The sequence below is a fragment of the Tachyglossus aculeatus genome, chromosome 1, assembly GCF_015852505.1.
Source record: "Tachyglossus aculeatus isolate mTacAcu1 chromosome 1, mTacAcu1.pri, whole genome shotgun sequence".
Lineage (NCBI taxonomy): Eukaryota > Metazoa > Chordata > Mammalia > Monotremata > Tachyglossidae > Tachyglossus > Tachyglossus aculeatus.
Window position 1 is genome coordinate 149,936,889 of NC_052066.1, and position 18,789 is coordinate 149,955,677.

The 18,789-nt window shown below is 44.9% G+C and overlaps 1 protein-coding gene across 2 annotated transcripts in view; it reads left to right on the plus strand.

Moving 5' to 3' along the window:
- The window catches only part of CCDC85C (coiled-coil domain containing 85C), a 167,760-nt gene that overhangs the window by 95,495 nt on the left and 53,476 nt on the right, over positions 1–18,789 (plus strand). The window lies entirely within an intron of this gene.

Genomic DNA, 18,789 nt, shown 5'->3' on the forward strand with positions numbered 1-18,789 from the left:
AGAGATGGGAGGGTGGAGGGTTCTCCAACATGCTCTTAATTTGTCTTGCGAACTGTTTCCAGGAGCTGGCCTACACAGGCTCCTTCACTGCCTTAATAAATCCACAGTGCCCCCACTGTGCCCTGCAGCCCGGAGGAGGCCAGTTAAGGGAGGAAGTTGAGGCCGGAGGAAGTTGAGGCCAGGGGAAGACTGAGCTCCATCACATGGACGAGTATCAGAGGGGAAGCAGCTCTGGGGATCAGGCCACGCGTTGCTTTGTGAAAACCATTTGGCTGAGACTCTGAGGTAACAGTGGGTGGGCCAATTAGGCCTAGGAGGATCAATCAGTAAGGACAGGGAAGAGGAGTTTGGGGGTGATTTTATGAATCAATCAGTTGTATTTATCGACTGCCGACTGTGGGCATGGCACTGTAGTAGACACTTGGGAGAGTGCAAGGCTGAAAGCTCCTTGTGGGCAGAGAATGTGTCTATTAACTGTTATATTGTACTCTCCCAAGCATTTAGTACAGTATTCTACACACAGTAAGCACTCATTAAATACCATTGATTGACTACTAGAGAGTAGAGACAGGATCTCTGCCCTCAAGATAGTCTTTACCTTTCTAAGCGGTGGTAGAATGGTGGATGACGTGAACTCCACCTGTAGCAAGGGCTGAACAAGGACACGTTCTCAAATTGCAGCACCAGGGATTCGGGTTAGGGATAAGAAAGAATTCTCTGCGGTGGCACTGATAGCCACTGGAGAGAAATTAAAAGAATTTGAGCCAGTATTCCCTGCAGCTTCATGGCTGTTGGGCTCCTGGTCTCTCTTTCAATCTGAAAAAGGGAGACAGGCAACTGGTGTGCTTATAGTCACAATTCATGTCAGGAGACAAGGCAGCAAGGGCCAGAGGAGGGCTTGCTTAGTTGGGTAGGGACTGTCTCTATATGTTGCCAATTTGTACTTCCCAAGCGCCTAGTACAGTGCTCTGCACATAGTAAGCGCTCAATAAATACGATTGATGATGATGATGATTGATGGTTGACAACCTGGAGTTCTGGGATGAGGTCCCTACACACCACTGACATGAGTTAGGCACTGGGAGTTATCAGCAATAAGTCAATCAGTGGTTTTTGTTAAGTGCTTACTTTGTACTAAGCCCTATACTGAACTCTTGGGAAAATTCAATACAGTTGGTATACTCCATCCCTATCCCCCAAAACCTACATATGTATAATATGTATACGTATAGCAAGTGTACATATGCATACTAAATGTATATATATATATATATATACACATATATATATAGTATGTACATATCTTTATATGTATTCACAGTATTTAAGTGTTTATTCTGTGCCAGGCACTGTACTAAGCGCTGGGCTAAGTACAAGATAAGTTAGATGCAGTCCATCTGTCACATGGGGCTCAGTCTTAATCCCCATTTTACAGATGAGGGAACTGAGACTCAGGGATGTGAAGTGATTTTTCCCAAGTTCACACTGCAGACATGTGGTAGAGGGGGGATTAGGACACTGCCCAGCATTGTGTAGTGGATAGAGCAAGGCCTGGGAGTTAGAAGGTCATGGGTTCCATTCCCATCTCTGCTGCTTGTCTGCTGTGTGACCTGGGGCAAGTCACTTCACTTCTCTCTGCCTCAGTTCCCTCATCTGTAAAATGGGGATTAAGATTGGGTGCACTACGTGGTATGGGGACTGTATCCAACTCGATTTGCTTGTATCTACCCTAGTGTTTAGAACAGTGCCTGGCACCTAGTAAGCACTTAACAAATACCATTATCATTATTAAGACCATTTAAAGATTCCCTCTCCTTTTCCCCCACCTTATAGTTCTACGTGTTCTTTTCCTTTTGATTTCTGAAGCAACCAACGTATATGCAGTTTTCATTCCTTCCTCTGTCCCTGACCTCTTTGCTGCTTCCGTTATGACAAAATCCCGGCACTAATTCAATTATTCCACTTGCCTCTGAAAGCCTTGCTTTGCCAGATGATTTGTTGAGGAAGACTGGAGAATTCAGTCCAGGGAGAAAGCAGGTTAGAGACATGAGAAAAAGGTCAGCCTACCCAGAAGGAAGATATTTTTCCCTCCCTCGCCCAACAGATGACGTAATGCCCTCTCCCAGGCATCCTGCTTCTCCATCCCTTCCCGACCAAGCGGGCCCTTCCTCATGGAAGCCCTGTGATTTCTGGGAGCGGGTGGTGGGGAAGAAGGGAGGCACCAGGAAGGCTTCATCAGTCAATCATTCAGGCTGTCTCGAGGCCGCTCGCTCCTGGCTCTTGGAGAGCTAGCTCTCTTCCTCCCTTCAAAGCCCTACTGAGAGCTCACCTCCTCCAGGAGGCCTTCCCAGACTGAGCCCCCTTTTTCCTCTCCTCCTCCCCAATCCCCCTGCCCTACCTCCTTCCCCTCCCCACAGCACCTGTATGTGTTTGTACAGATTTATTAGTCTATTTATTTTACTTGTACATATTTACTATTCTATTTATTTTGTTAATGATGTGCATCTAGCTTTATTTCTATTTATTCTGATGACTTGACACCTGTCCCCATGTTTTGTTGTCTGTCTCCCCCTTCTAGACTGTGAGCCTGTTGTTGGGTAGGGACCATCTCTATATGTTGCCAACTTGTACTTCCCAAGCGCTTAATACAGTGCTCTGCACACAGTAAGCACTCAATAAATACGATTGAATGAATGAATGGAGACAAGTGGAGGCCATTGGAACCACTCAGGGAGATTCGTTACAGGGCATTTGATGGTTTCAAGCTGCTGAGCCTTCCCCACCATCTCCAGCTCTGTTCCAAGTTGATCAATGCTTTGCTGGTCCATAGCAGTCAATCAGTGGTATTTATTGAGCACTTGCCATGTGCAGGGCAATGTACTATTATTATTATTATCATCACTATTATTATTATGGTATTTGTTATGCTTACTATGTGCCGAGCACTGTTCTAAGTGCTTTACTAAGAGCCTGGGGAGAGTACGATCCAATACCAATGGCTTTTTTTTTTTAATGGCATTTGTTAAGCACTAACTATGTGGACCGTAAGCTTGTCCCTAAATTGTAAGCTTGTGGGCAGGGAATGTGTTTGTTTATTGTTATGTTGTACTCTCCCAAGCACTTAATAATAATAGTTAGAATAATAATGGCATTTGTTAAGCACTTACTATGTGCGAAGCACTGTTCCAAGCGCTGGGGGAATACAAAGTGATCAGGTTGTCCCATGTGGGGCTCACAGTCTTAATCGCCATTTTACAGATGAGGGAACTGAGGCTCATAGAAGTTAAGTGACTTGCCCAAGTTCACATAGCAGACATGTGGCGGAGTTGGGATTAGAACCCACGACTTCTGACTCCCAAACCTGGGCTCTTTCCACTGGGCCACGCTGCTTCTCCAAAGCACTTAGTATAATGCTTTGCATGCAGTAAGCCCTCAAATACAATTGAATGAATGAATAAATGTGCCAGGCACTGTAAAAACATAAAATAAAAATAATGGTATTTGATAAGCGCTTACTATGTGCCAAGCACTGTTCTAACCACTGGGGTAGATACAAGCTAATCATGTTGGGACGAAGTCCCTGACCCACATGTGGCTCACAGTCTTAATACCCTTTTTACAGATGAGGTAACTGAGGCACAGAGAAGTGAAGTGACTTGCCAGGGCCACACCCCAAGCAAGTGGCAGAGCCGGGATTAGAACCCATGTCCTCTGATTCCCAGGCCCGTGCTCTTTCCACTAGGCCATGCTGCTTCTCAGTGTTTCCCCCAGGGTGGTGTTTTGAAGGACAGAGCTTTCACAGCAAATGATAATTGGTTGTCAGATCGATTATCTTTGACAAGAAGATTGTCAGCCTGATTCTCGATGCGTTGGATCGCACGGCAGGCACACCGGGGAAATGTGGTGCTCAGAGATTGTTCCCTTGCTTAGGAGTGTGTGGGCAGTGAGCCTCGGGGCCTGGATCCTACCGTAGTTCCAGGAGAAGCTTCTAGTTGGCTCAAGAACTCGCCTCGATTTGGTGTCGGGACTGAGCCAAAGGCTGTGGAGCAGCTTTCCTGTGCCTGACCCATAGAAAGCACTTAATACCATAATAATAATAATTATTATTATTAGAAGCAGCATAGCATAGTAGATAGAACATGGGCCTGGGAATCAGAAGGTCATGGATTCTAATCCCGGCTCTGCCACTTCATCATCATCATCAATCGTATTTATTGAGCGCTTACTATGTGCAGAGCACTGTACTAAGCGCTTGGGAAGTACAAATTGGCAACATATAGAGACAGTCCCTACCCAACAGTGGGCTCACAGTCTAAAGGGGGGAGACGGAGAACAAAACCAAACGTACTAACAAAATAAAATAAATAGAATAGATATGTACAAGTAAAATAAATAAATAAATAAAGTAATAAATATGTACAAACATATGGCCTTGGGCAAGTCACTTCACTTCTCAGGCCTCAGTTACCTCATCTGTAAAATGGGGATCGAAAAACTGTTAGCCCCACATGGGACAAGGACTGTGTCCAACCCGATTTGCTTGTATCCAACCCAGTGATTAGTATCGCCTGGCACGGAGTAAGTGCTTAACAAATGCCAGAATTATTATTGTTATTATTCATTCTTTCAGTTGCATTTGAGTGCTTACTGTGGGCAGAGCACTGTACTAAGCACATGGGAGAGTACAAGATAACAGTCTTTTAGACTGTGAGCCCACTGTTGGGTAGGGACTGTCTCTATATGATGCCAACTTGTACTTCCCAAGCGCTTAGTACAATGCTCTGCACACAGTAAGCTATCAATAAATATGATTGATGATGATGATGATAACAGTGTAACAGACACATTCCCTGCCCACAATGAGGCATCTGGCATCTGGCATCTGGGGAGTTCGGCGGTGAAGTGGATTGGAGAGGGAAGGGAAGGAACGTCCCCAGAAGACCCCTCAGAATAGGTCCAATCTCCCTGGGCAGAGGGGTGGCTCGCTAGTCAGAGAGTAAGGTTGTGGGGGCATCAGATGGGTCATGCCGCCATTCTATAGTTAATAATAATAATAATAATAAATAAAAATGGTATTTATTAAGTGCTTACTATGTGCCAGACATTGTTCTAAGTGCTGGGGCGGATACAAGCAAATCAGGTTGAGCATGGTCCCTGCCCTGCATGGGGCTCACAGCCTCAATCCCCGTTTTACAGATGACGTAACTGAAGCCCAGAGAAGTGAAATGACTTGCCCAAGGTCACACAGCAGACAGGTGATGGAAGCAGAATTAGAACCTCTGACTTTCAAACTCACAGGCCCGTACTCTATCCACTGTGCCATGCTGCTTCTGAACTTACTACTGGGCACCACCCACCTCAAATGCTGTTACTACCAGTTGTTTCGCTGGTTACCAGAGGGGCAAGGCTATATCACATGGACTTTGGACAGGGGACTTCCAAGTCCTATCCTTTACTGGAATCCCAGAGCTGTCTTTTTTTTTCTTTTTTTTGGTATTGGTTAAGTGCCTCTATGTACCAGGAACTGTACTAATTGCTGGGATAGATAAAAGCTAAACAGGTTAGACACAGTCCATGTCCCACAAAGGGCTCACAGTTTTAACCATTTTACAGATGAGGGAACTGAGGTACAGAAAAGATAAGTGACTTGCCCAGTCACACAGCAGACATGCAGTGGAACCATTCATTCAAACATATTTGAGTGCTTACTGTTTGCAAAGTACTGCACTTAGCACTTGGGAGAGTACACTAAAAGAACAGATATTCTATATGTTGCCAACTTGTACTTCCTAAGCGCTTAGTACAGTGCTCTGCACACAGTAAGCACTCAGTAAATACGATTGAATGAATATATTCCTGCCCACAACACCCTCACAGTCTAGAAAGGGAACCAGGATTAGAACCCAGATCATTGTGATTCCCAGGTTCTAATTCTTACTCCACCACTTGTCTGCTGTGTGACCTTGGGCAAGCCCCTTCACTTCTCTGGGCCTCAGGTCTCTCATCTGTAAAATGGGGATTAAGATTGTGAGCCTCATGTGGGACATGAACTGTGTCCAACCCTGATTACCTTGTATCTACCTCAGCACTTATTACAGTGCCTGGCACGTAGTAAGTGCTTAACAAACACCATAGTTGTTGTTATTATTATTATTATTATTTGGGTGTGTGCACGTGAAAGGGTATGTGCATGACCTGAAAGTTCATTAGAGTCTGAGGAAGGCAGGGTTGCGACTGCTTGCCCAAATCTTGTATTGAATCCTACCAAGCGCTTAATATAGTGCTCTGCACCTAGTAAGTGCTCAATAAATACCATTGATTGATTGATTGTGAGTCTGGCATGGTCGGAAACACCCGAAAGGAAAAAGTGGTCTCTGTGATGGATCAGCCGCCTGTCGGCCAAAATGGACAAATGCCAGAACTGCAGTGGAGCCTAAGTTCCCATTTTCGTAATCATGTATAGTGTCTGGAAGCCAAAACGAGGGGAGCCATCAGAGTCTGAAATGTTTTACTGAAGTGCCGAGGTGTAATAAAGTAACCTCTGACAGCTGGTTGTCACGACAGTCGTGCAAACAAGCTTATTTAGAACAGGTTGGGATCCTTTGATGTACTGTAAAGTTCGACAGCAGGACTGGCTTGTGATAGAACAGGAATGAAAACATCAAGGTGTCATGTACTGTCCTAGGGCGGAAATAAACTGAAGATAACCCTGGCTTTTGCCTTTTAGGTACTTAAACTTTTCTAGCTTTTTTGAAAGCCAGGAATGCTTAAAAAGAGCGATGGGAAGAACCTCTATTGACTAGTAGATGAACTGGAGAGGAATTTAAACCTTTAACAATGTTATATTAGTTACAGGAGATGAGGAAGGCATTTGGAAAGGTCAGTATAGGCCTGTCCTCAAACTATCCAACATCACTTTCTGCCCATTAAGGGAAGAACAAGATTTTTCTTCATAGCCATGAAGTTATTCCTGGGATCAAATCACTTCTTATGCCACTTGGATTTCAGTGTAAATTCACTATTTTGTTTGGCTTAATGATCGCCCCTCCAGATGAAAGGTAAAGAGAATGAACTAAGCATTTCCAGAGATGGCCTAGTACTATTTAGAACAGAATCCACAACAATCCAAGCAGGACTTAATAATAGTAACTGTGATATTTAAGACTTTCCTCTGTGCTCACACTGGGGTAGATACATTATAGTCGGGTCAGACCCAGTCCCTGCTCCTCATGGGGCTCATGAACTAAGAGGGAGGAGAAAGAAGGATTTAATCCCCATTTTACCAATGAGGAAAAGGAAGCCTAAAGAATCCATCAATCATTTGTATTTATGGAGCGTTTACTGTGTGCAAAACACCGAACTAAGCTCTTGTAGGGGCTGGGGTGGGTACAGTATAACAACAGACACATTCCTGCCCACAACGAGCTCACAGTCCAAGTGACTTGCCCAGGGTCACTCAATGGTGCAGCCAAGATGGGAAAGCAGGAAGGTCTCCTAACTCCCAGCCCCTTTTTTAATGGCATTTGTAAAGTGCTTACTATGTGCCAGGTACTATACTAAGCACAGGGTAGACACAAACTAATCAGGTTGGAAACATTCCAGGTCCCATGTGAGGCTCTCAGTCTTAATCCCCATTTTACAGATGAGGTGACTGAGGCGTAGAGAAGTGAACTGACTTGCCCAAGATCACAGAGTAGACAAGTGGCAGATCCGGTATTAGAACCCAGGTCCTTCTGACGCCTATGCTCTATTCACTAGGCCACGTTGCCTCTTTCCAATAGGCACCACATTGCTGCTCTGAACTCCCCTTCCTGCTTCTCCCCTTTGTTTTTAAAATGATAGCCCTATAATTTCACATAACTACTCCCTAGATAGGGAGTTCCAAGTTTCCTCGAGTTCCACCTCTCCTCTCAGATGCCTGGCCTTTGGTCACGGCCCATGTTTGGATTTGGAAGCGGAAAAGACGAAAACTGGATTAGACCGCAGCTATTGAAAAAGATTGAAATTGAAGCTTGAAATGGGAATTTAGGTGAAGTGGCAGCATATCTGGGAGAAGAAGGAGAAGGGTGTCCAAAGAGGAGAGAGGAGCAGAGAGTGTGTTGGTCAGGTGGGAGAAGCAGGAGGGACAGATGAACAATCACTGGGACTTACTGAGCGTGTACTGTGTTCAGAACACTGTATTGGAAAAGTACAATATAACAGTTGGTAGATACGATTCCTGCCTACAGGAGCTTTCACAAACTAGAAGATGAACCTTTCTCCCTCTGAAGAACTGTTTAGTGATGTTTGTTAAGGTTTTCCTGCTCTCCCATGGGAGCTTGTCATTCATTCATTCAATCAATCGTATTTATTGAGTACTTACTGTGTGCAGAGCATTGTACTAAGCACTTGGAAAGTACAGTACAACAATAGAGAGAGACAGTCCCTGCCCACAATGTCCATTCTCATGCTTCTAAATATCTTAGTGTGTGACTGCCATTCAGAACCAAGCTTCTTCCGTGATTTGATTTCAGCTTCTTAATTTGTCTTGTAAAACCCAGAACCATCCTGGGCCAGAACAGACACTTCTCCAAATGCTGAGAATGTGTCAGGCACTGATAAGAAAGCTGCTAGAGTGTACTACATCCAGTAATCTGCCTAATATCAATCACTCAGTGGTATTTATTGAACGCTTGGGATAGTAAGCACTTGGGATAGTACAGTATAAGAGAGTTGGTAGGCATCTTCCCTGCCCCCAACAAGTTCACAGTATAGAGGGGGAGACAGAGATTAATATAACAGAGATTATATTAACAGAGATTAATATAAATGAGTGAATTACGGATGTGGACATAAATTCTGTGAGGCTGAGAGCAGGTTAAATCAAGAGTAACGCAGAAGGGAGTGGGAGAAGAAGAAATGAGGGTTTAGTCAGAGAAGGCCTCTTGGAGGAGGTATGCTTTTAATAAGGCTTTGAAGGTGGAGAGAGTAATTGTGCGTTGGATATGAAGAGATACGGTGTTTCAGGCCAGAGGCAGGACGTGGGTGAGAGGTCAATGGTGAGATAGACAATCGAGGTATAGTGAGTAGGTTGGCATTAGAGGAGCAAAGTGTGCAAGCTGGGTTGCAGTTAGGGAATAAGGGTGGTAAAGTAGGGGGAGGTAGGGGGATGGAGTGCTTTAAAGCCTATGGTAAGGAGTTTTTGTTCAGTATCTCCGGCTCTCAGATGACCTCAGAGTTTACACCAATTCTTCCACTTTTCCATGAACATGTATGCTGAATTAATGAAATACCTCCGTTTCTGCTTTACTCTCATCCATGTTCAAGTTTTCCGGTTTAGCGTCTCCTTGATTTTTGCCTCTTATTTCTAAGTTTGCAGGCAATTCTCACTAGCTGTGCCTGGGTGTGACAAGTTTAGCTGTTTCTCTAGATTATTTCTCACCTGTATATATGTATATATGTTTGTACATATTTATTACTCTATTTATTTATTTTATTTGTACATATCTATTCTATTTATTTTATTTTGTTAGTATGTTTGGTTTTGTTCTCTGTCTCCCCCTTTTAGACTGTGAGCCCACTGTTGGGTAGGGACTGTCTCTATATGTTACCAATTTGTACTTCCCAAGCGCTTAGTACAGTGCTCTGCACATAGTAAGCGCTCAATAAATACGATTGATGATGATGATGATGATGATTATCAAAATGTCTCGTTAGCTGATTATTTAGTCCATCTTCCCTAACAGGCCAGAGCCTTGAACAAGTAGGACACTGATTTGAGTTTTATCTCTTTATTTTCCTTCTCCAACTTGGGGAATGAAATACCAGAGGAGGAGGAGGTGGAGGAGACGATGACCTTTGAAATAATCACCATCCTGAATAATCAGTCACTTGATCCATACCCACAAGTAGCTTACAGTCTAGAGGAAGAGACAGTATAAATCACTAACAGATGTATATATAATCTGGACATAAGTGATTGAATCATCTGAAAGGAGATTGTAAGTGCCTTAAGGCACTTGACCAGAGGTATTTGGTATTTATTCAATGCTTAAGTGCAGAGCATTCTATTAAGTGCTTGGGAGAGTACAGTACTACAGAGTTGATAGAAACATTCCATACCCACAAGGAGCTTACAGTCCAGAGGAAGAGACAATATAAGTAACTAACAGATGTATACCTCCTTTCCCTCCCCACTGCACCTGTATATATTTTTGTACAGATTTATTACTCTATTGATTTTACTTGTACATATTTACTATTCTGTTTATTTTCTTAATGATGTGCATCTACCTTTATTTCTATTTATCTGATGACTTGACATCTGTCCACATGTTTTGTTTTGTTGTCTGTCTCCCCCTTCTAGACTGTGAGCCTGTTGTCGGGTAGGGGACGTCTCTATATGTTGCCAACTTGTACTTCTCAAGTGCTTAGTACAGTGCTCTGCACACAGTAAGCGCTCAATAAATATGAATGAATGAATAATCTGGACATAAGTGATTTAATCATCTGAAAGGAGATTGTAAGCGCTTTGTGGACTGGGACTGTGCCTATCTATTGTGTTGTAATATTTTCATTATATCTATTAAAAACTGTGATATTTGTGAAATGCTTACTATATGACAGTCACTATACTAAGCCCTGGGGCAGACATGAGATAATCATGTTGGACACAGTCCCTGTCTCACATATCACCAAATCAATCCTGTCAGTTCTAGATTCATAACGTCACTAAAACCCACCCTTTTCTCTCCATCCAAACTGCTGCCATGCTGATCCAAACACTTATCTTATCCCTCCTTGACTACTGCAACAGCCTCCGTGCCATCCTCCCTGCGTCCTGCCTCTTCCGACACCAGCCTCTCCTTCACTATGCTGCGTAGATCAATTTATGAAAGACTCTTTCAGGCCATTTCTCCCCACTCCTCAAGAACCTCCAGGTCAAACAACTTCCTGGATAGGTAATTCCAAGTTTCCTCACGTCCCAACCTTCCTCAGATTCCTGGTTTTTGGTCATGGCCCGAGTTTGGACTTGGAGGCGGAAAAGACGAAAACGGGTTGCCCTTCCACCTCCGTACCAAACAGACACTCGGACACTCTAAAGCACTCAATCAACTCATCCCCGCGTACATTAGCTCACTGATTTCCTACTGCAGCCCAGCCTGCACACTTCACTCCTTTAACGCCAGCTTGTTCACTTCCTCAATCTCTTCTATCTCTCTGCCAACCCCTTTCTCACATCCTCTCTTTGACCTGGAGGTTCCTCCTGCTCTATATATGACAGACCACCACTCTCCCCACCTTTGAAGCCTTATTAAAATCACATCTCCTCCAGTCACATCCTCAGTTAAGTCCTTTCCTCTGCCCACTCCCTCTTCCTTCTGCATCACCTATGCACCTGAATCTGGATTCCTTAAGGCACTTGATATTCACCCAACAATGAGAAGCAGTTTAGCCTAGTGGAAAGATCCCATGCTTGGGAGTCAGAGGACCTGGCTTCAGCCTCCCAGCACTTTGTACATATCCCTAATTTATTTATATTAGTGCCTTTCTTCCTCTCCACAATCTCCTTGTGGGCAGGGAACATGTTTGACAATTTGGTTGTATGGTGCCCTCCTTAGCGCTTAGTACAGTACTCTGCACGTGGTAAGTGCTCAATAAATACCATTGATTGGGGCTCATAGTCAAAGAATGAGGGAGAACAGGTACTTAATCCCCATTTTACAGAGGAGGAAACTGAGGCACAGAGAAGGGGCATGTCCAAGATCACACACCATAGGCAAATGGCAGAGTTGGAATTAGAACCCAGGTCGTCTTACTGAAGCCTCTGCTCCTCCCACTACATCACATTGTTTGTAATTCATTCGTTCAGTTGTATTTATTGAGCACTTACTATGTGCAGAGCACTGTACTAAGCGCTTGGGAAGTACAAGTCGGCAACGTATAGAGACGGTCCCTACCCAACAACGAGCTCACAGTCTAGAAATAATAATTATGGTATTCGTTAGGTGTTTACTGTGTGTCAATCACTGTTTTAAGTGCCTGAATAGATACAAGTTAATCTGGTGGGACACAGCCCTGACCCACAGTGTATAATATAGGAGAGAGAGCAGGTATTGTTGTATTCTCTAAAACACTTAATCCGGGGCTCTACACACAGTAAGTGATCAAATACCATTGACTTATGAAAGTTGCCTACCACCTGCTAAGGTTACACTCCTCCCACATGAAGCCTTCCCTGATTAGTCCTCCTCCTACTCCAATCACACCATCTCTGCAGCTACCCCAGCCCTCACAGAAGCCTGTTTTCAAGCACTCTGTTTAATCAATCCTTCCATGGTATTTATTGATTGTTTACTGTGCACGGAGCACTGTAAAGTGTTTGAGAGAGTACAATAGAGTCGGTAGACCTGCTCTCAAGGAGCTCTGTCTATTTGGGTCTTGAGCATTTTAGATTCACTTGATTAGATTACAATCTCATCTAAGGCAGAAACCTTGTATTTTTCTTCCTAAGTGAATTCATTCTGTACCTAACTCAGGGCCTTTCGCAAGCTGGAATTATTAGTTGTTAAAAGCAGTGTGTGTGTGTGTGTGTGTGTGTGCGCGTGTGTGCATTTGTGTGTGCTTGTAATGGGTTTCTATGCTAGGGCTTGTATTGGGTTTCACGACCAAGCATGATTGACTGATTGATCATATTTATTAAGTGCTTCCTAAGTGCCGAGCACCGTACTAAGCACTGGGTAGACCCAGGATTATCAGGTCAGGCATAGTCCTCGTCCCACACAGCGCTCACACTTAGGGAGGGGAGACAGGTATTTTATCACCATAGTTCAGAGAAGGGACAATGTGGCTCAGAGAAGTTAATTACTTGCCCTAAGTCACCCAGCGGGCTAGTGATGGAGCCAAGATTAAAAACCAGGACCTGTGGTCTTTCCATGAGGCCCCCCTGCTAAGGATGCACTCGGAGGGTCAGCCATGATCCCCCTGCGGTGCTGGGTAGGGTGGTGGGGATTTCCAAGGGGCTTCACTCCTCTATTAGCCTGTAATAAAGAAATAGGGTGCCTGCAGCTTGCAGGGCTGCTTTTATGTTGCAAGTAAAAAGGGACTGAAAAATGCTTAAAGAAGGAAGATTTATTATTCCTTCTTTAGTTTCTGCTAACATTCAACCTTCCAGAGGCCCCATGCCTTTAACTAGTTCTGTCTAGTGCCAGTTCATTGCTCTATGAAGTAGTAGTGATATTTATTAAGCACTTACTGTGTGCAGAGCACTCTACTAAGCACTGGGAGAGAATGGCCAGGTGGAATTAAGACACGGTTCCTGTCCCTCAGTGGTCTCACAATCTAAGAGTTTAAGTGGGGAGAAGGGACTGGAGAAAGACACAGCAGAAGGGATGAAATATTAAAGCATAAATACACAACAATGAGAAGCAGTTTAGCCTAGTGGAAAGAGCCCGGGCTTGGAAGTCGGAGGACCTGGGTTCTAATCCAGGCTCTGCCACTTGTCTCCTCTGTGACCTTGGGCAAGTTAATTTACCTTTCTGAGCTTCATGTACCTCATCTGTTAAATGGGGATGAAGACTATGAGCCATATGTAGAACATTGACTGTGTCCAACCCAATTATTTTGCATCTACCCTTAATGAGGTGTCTGGCACATAAGTGCTTAACAAATACCAAAATAATAAAAATACACAAAGTAAGCTCAAATTCTCAGTGGGGATGGAAAAGTCCAAGAGCTTGCAGGGGCATTCTGGGAGCAGGGATCCTTGGTGCCAAGAGGGAATCAGGCAATCCTTGGTAATTATTGAACACTTACTGTGTGCAGAGCACTGTAGTAAGTACTTGGGAGCGTACACTACAACAAAGTTAGACCAAGTCCCTGTGCACAGCGAGCTTACAGGTTAGAGGAGGGAAGGGAGTGGTTGCTTTAGTGACTACTAATAATAATTGTGGTATTTAAGTGCTTTCTACGGGCCAAGAACCATGTTAAACTTTGGGGTTAGATACAGTGTATGCAGATTGGACACAGTTCCTGTCCCACACGAGGCTCCCAGCTTAAGTAGGAGGAGTAAAGTGTTGAATCTTCAATGTATGAAGAAACTGAAGCACAGAGCAGTTAAGGAACATGCCCACGGAGACACACAGCAGGCTAGTGTGGAGACTACTATTTGAAGGTGCTGATGGATGCCATCACATTGACCCAAAGAAAGCGTGGTCTAGTGTATAGAGCATGGCCCCGAGAGTCAGAAGGACCTGGGTTCCAATTCTCCCCAGCCACTTGTGTGCTATGTGACCTTGGGCAAGTCACTTAAGTTCTCTGTGCCTCAGTTACCTCATCTGTAAAATGGGGATTAAGATCGTGAGCCCCATGTGGGTCAACCTGATTACCTGATTGGCACATTGTAAGCGCTTAACAAATACCATTTTTTAAAAACCCATAATTCTTCCCTCCTGCCACTCCAGGGAGTTTGAGGTGTTTGGTTTGCCTTATTTCTCCTTGACTGTATTAGTTATATAGTGCTAGGAGATGCTTCACTGGGGAAGCTCATTGTTTTAGATTAGAAAATGGAACTGATCTCTAACGGCAAACCCCCTGCAGTAAACACGCACTTAAAGGAGCAGAATCTCCCCTCGCCCCCCACCCTTTTGGGAATGCTCAGAAATGGTGTTTGTGTAATTCCAGCAAAGCAAAGGAAAAGAGGCTGTGAGTCATTCATAAGGTCCCCAACTGAGAAGACTCATTCGTGAGAGCTTTGAAAAAATTGCTGATAACATAAAGGTCAGAGTTGGGGGGCGGGTGGAGGGGGAAACACCCCACCAACTATTCTGGGAATGTGGTTTCTGATAAGTAGGAGAGATTGTGCCTGATGGTTAGGCACATCAAGAGTGTGGGCTGTGGGGATACCCATGCCATCAACGCCCCTGCCCCTTGCTGCTGCTCCTCCCTGGACCCCACAAAGCAGGAATCTCTAGTAAGATTGATCTGCAGCCCGAGGGTGGAGGCAAGAAAGTGGAGGCCAGGGGAGACCCAGCCTCGTTGCCAACAGCCCTTGCAGATTAGCACTGCCCCAAGGCTTGGGAGAAATCAGGCCACAGGCAAATAAGGATAGGTCCTGGGCAGGCCAGGTTGTGAATGTTCAAGCCCGGGTCATGAGGAATAGTGGATAAAGGGTCCATTTGGGGAGAATGATAAAACTGACACCTCCCAGTAAACAGTCTGTCTTAGTGTGTGTGTGTGTGTGTGTGTGTTTATCTGACACCTGTCAAACCGCAAGAGTTGTCTCATTTTTCTAATTATCCCCACAAATAGTCAAAACATCTGAAAAAAAAACTTGTTCGTGTCTATCTGCTTCACCAAATTTTGGATATGGCTCAAAGTGGGGTGGCGAGGAAATGAAGTAAAGTTTAAAAGCCGTGACTTCTTCAGAATGCGGGAGGGTGTGAAAGTCTGTATCTTGGAGTTGACAATATGGAATTTGTGGAGACAAATGGGAGACTTTCCGGAGAGGTGGAGAGGGGAGGGCACTTTTATGAAGTAGGTCACTTTTCAGAGCAGTTTCCACCTGCCTGATGGTCCATGCATAACCCTGGGCCCTGAGGTGTTCTAGGGTTTGGACTGAAACTTTCTCATTAAAAGGGGGACTGTCTTGCCCCTTCCTCCCTTGGACAAGACGAGTGGGGCTATGCAGAGGGGAAGTATTACTGGTGTAGTGGATAGACCACAGGCCTGGGACTCAGAAGGTCATGGTTCTAATCCTCACTCTGCCTCTTGTCTGCTGTGTGACCTTAGGCAAGTCACTTCGCTTCCATTACTTCATATGTAAAATGGGAATTGAGACTGTGAGCCCCAAGTTAGGCAGGAACAGTATACAACCCAATTTCCTTGTCACTACCCCAGCATTTAGTACAGTGCCTGGCTCAAAATAAGCACTTAAATACCATTATCATTATTGTTGTTGTTGTTATTAGTATGATTATTATTTTTCCTTGTTACTACCCCAGCATTTAGTACAGTGCCTGGCTCAAAGTAAGCACTTAAATACCTTATCATTATTGTTGTTATTAGTATGATTATTATTACCAGCCCAAGGAGGGCCAACTTTTGTTTCTACCGTGACAGCAAACTTGAGGTGGAGCATCAGGAAAGTGGGCATTTGAAGGGAGAAAGGGGTAACTGAAATTGGGGTGGAAGCAGTGTACCCTAGTGAAAAGAGTGCAGGCCTAGCAGACAGAGGACCTGGGTTCTAATCCTGGCTCTTCCACTTGTTTGCTGTATGACTTTGGCCAAGTCAGTTAACTTCAGTGAACCTCTGTTTCCTCATCTGCATAAGGAGGATTCAATATCTGTCCTTCTTCCTACATAGACTTTGAGCCCCATGTGGGACCTGACCCTTGTCTGAGCTGATTATCCTGTCTACCCCAGCACTTAGTACAGTGCTTGGCATGCTAAGTGTTTACCAAATACCACCATGATTATTACTGTTATTGCAGTAAGCTTGTTTTGGGCAGGGGAAAGTGTCTATCAACTGTTTATTGCACTCTTCAAAATGCTTTGTGCAGTGCTGTGCACAGATTGATTGCTTGATTAAGGAAGGGAAGGGAGCTAAAGGGAGATGGGGAGAGAGAGAAGAGAGCAGGAAAAGTAGGGGAGGAAGAGAAGACAGAGGGGGGGAAGCTCAAGAATAGAGGAGGAGGGGAAGGGAGAGGAAGATCAAAGTACTCATCTTAGGCATTGCAGGGTTTCTTGTTCTCCTCAACATGACCTGATCTGTCTGGGATCCCAGGAGTCAGGATCAGATTCATTATACCTACTCCAGTGCTTAAGCACAGTGCTAGCAGCCCTGGTGGGGTCTTCCTCTTCTTCCTTCCCCTTCCTTCCCCTCTTCTTCCTTCCCCTCTTCTTCCTTCCCCTCTTCTTCCTTCCCCTCTTCTTCCTTCCCCTCTTCTTCCTTCCCCCTTCTTCCTTCCCCTCTTCTTCCTTCCCCTCTTCTTCCTTCCCCCCTTCTTCCTTCCCCTCTTCTTCCTTCCCCTCTTCTTCCTTCCCCTCTTCTTCCTTCCCCTCTTCTTCCTTCCCCCCTTCTTCCTTCCCCCCTTCTTCCTTCCCCCCTTCTTCCTTCCTGTAGGGAGCAAGAAGTGGAGTTAACATTTTGGCTCCACTTCCGATCCCTTCCCAGCTCTAAGAGGCAGAACGGCCTGGCTAATACTAATAATGTTGTTCTTAAGTGCCATGTGCCAGGCAACTTGCACATGGGGTTCCCAGTCTGAAGGATATTGTACTATCTCAAATGCTTAGAACAGTGTTCTGTCCACAGTAAGCGCTCAATTAATGCAAAGGACTGGTTGGTTGAATTCCCTCATGATTGAAGCCCCATTTTGCTCATGAGGGAACTCAACAGATCAGTCCTTTGTATTTCTTGAGTGCTTATTGTGGGCAGAACACCGTCGTAAGCATTTGGGAAAGCACAATATAAATATAACTGAAAAGTCAAGTTACTTGCCCAACGTCACTCAGCCAACAAGTGATTGAAGCTGGATTAGAACCTGGGTCTTCTGACCCTTCCACTAGGCCACCCTGCTTCCCCTGCCTGCTAAGGTTCCCACTCTGCCCAGAAAGCTGTGGGGGTGAAGTTAATGGCAGTATCTCCTCAGTGCCAATCCCACGCAGGCCTTTGTCCCTCTGACCGTGTGGCCCACCTCCCCTGCCAAGGCCTATGCTTATCTGGTCTCTGGGCCTGGGGAGGTTCAGTCAAGTACTCTGGAGGTTTTGCAATCAATTGATTACTGATATTTATTAAGTACTCACTGTGTGCAGAGCAAACTACTAAGTACTTGAGAGAGTACTATATGATAGAGTTAACTGGACATGTTCCTTGCCCACAATGAGCTTAAAGTTGAGAGGCGTAAACAGACATTAATATCAGTCAATAAATTAATAATAATAATGGCATTTATTAAGTGCTTACTATGTGCAAAGCACTGTTCTAAGTGCTGGGTAGGTTACAAGGTGATCAGGTTGCCCCTTGGAGGGCTCACAGTCTTAATCCCCATTTTACAGATGAGGTAACTGAGGCACAGAGAAGTTGTGGCTTGCCCAAAGTCACAGAGCTGACAATTGGCGGAGCCAGGAATTGAACCCCTGACCTCTGACTCCAAAGCCCATGCTCTTTCCACTGAGCCACGCTGCTTCTCTGTACATAAGTGTTGTGGGGCCAAGGCAGCAGTGAATAAAGGGTGCAAATCCAAGTGATTCAGTGGGAGAAGGGGAAATGAGGTCTTAGTCAGGGAAGGCCTCTTGGAGGAGATGTGCCTTCCATGAGGCTTTGAAGTTGGGGGGGACTGATATTCAGATATTAAGAGGGAGGGCTTCCAAGGCCAGAGTCAGGATGTGGGCAAGGGGTCAGTGTTGAGATAGATAAGATCAAGGTACAGTGAGTAGGTTGGCATTAGAGGAGCAAAGTGTGTGAGCTAAGCTGTAATAGGAAATCAGGGAGGTAAGGTAGGAGGGGCAAGGTGTTTGAGTGCCTTAAAGCCTATGGTAAAGAGTTTCTGTTTGATGCAGAGGTGGATGGGCAGCCACTGGAGGTTCTTGAAGAGTGGGGGAAAAATGGACTGAATAGTGTCTTACAAAAAGGATGCAGGCAGCAGAGTGAAGTATGGACTGAAGTGGGGAGAGACGGGAGGTAAGGAGCTCAGCAAGGAAGCTGATGCAGCAATCAAGGTGGCATAGGTTAAATGCTTGGCTTAATGTGGTAGCACCATGGATGGTGAGGAAAGGGCAGATTTTAGTGATATCTTGAAGGTTGAACTGATG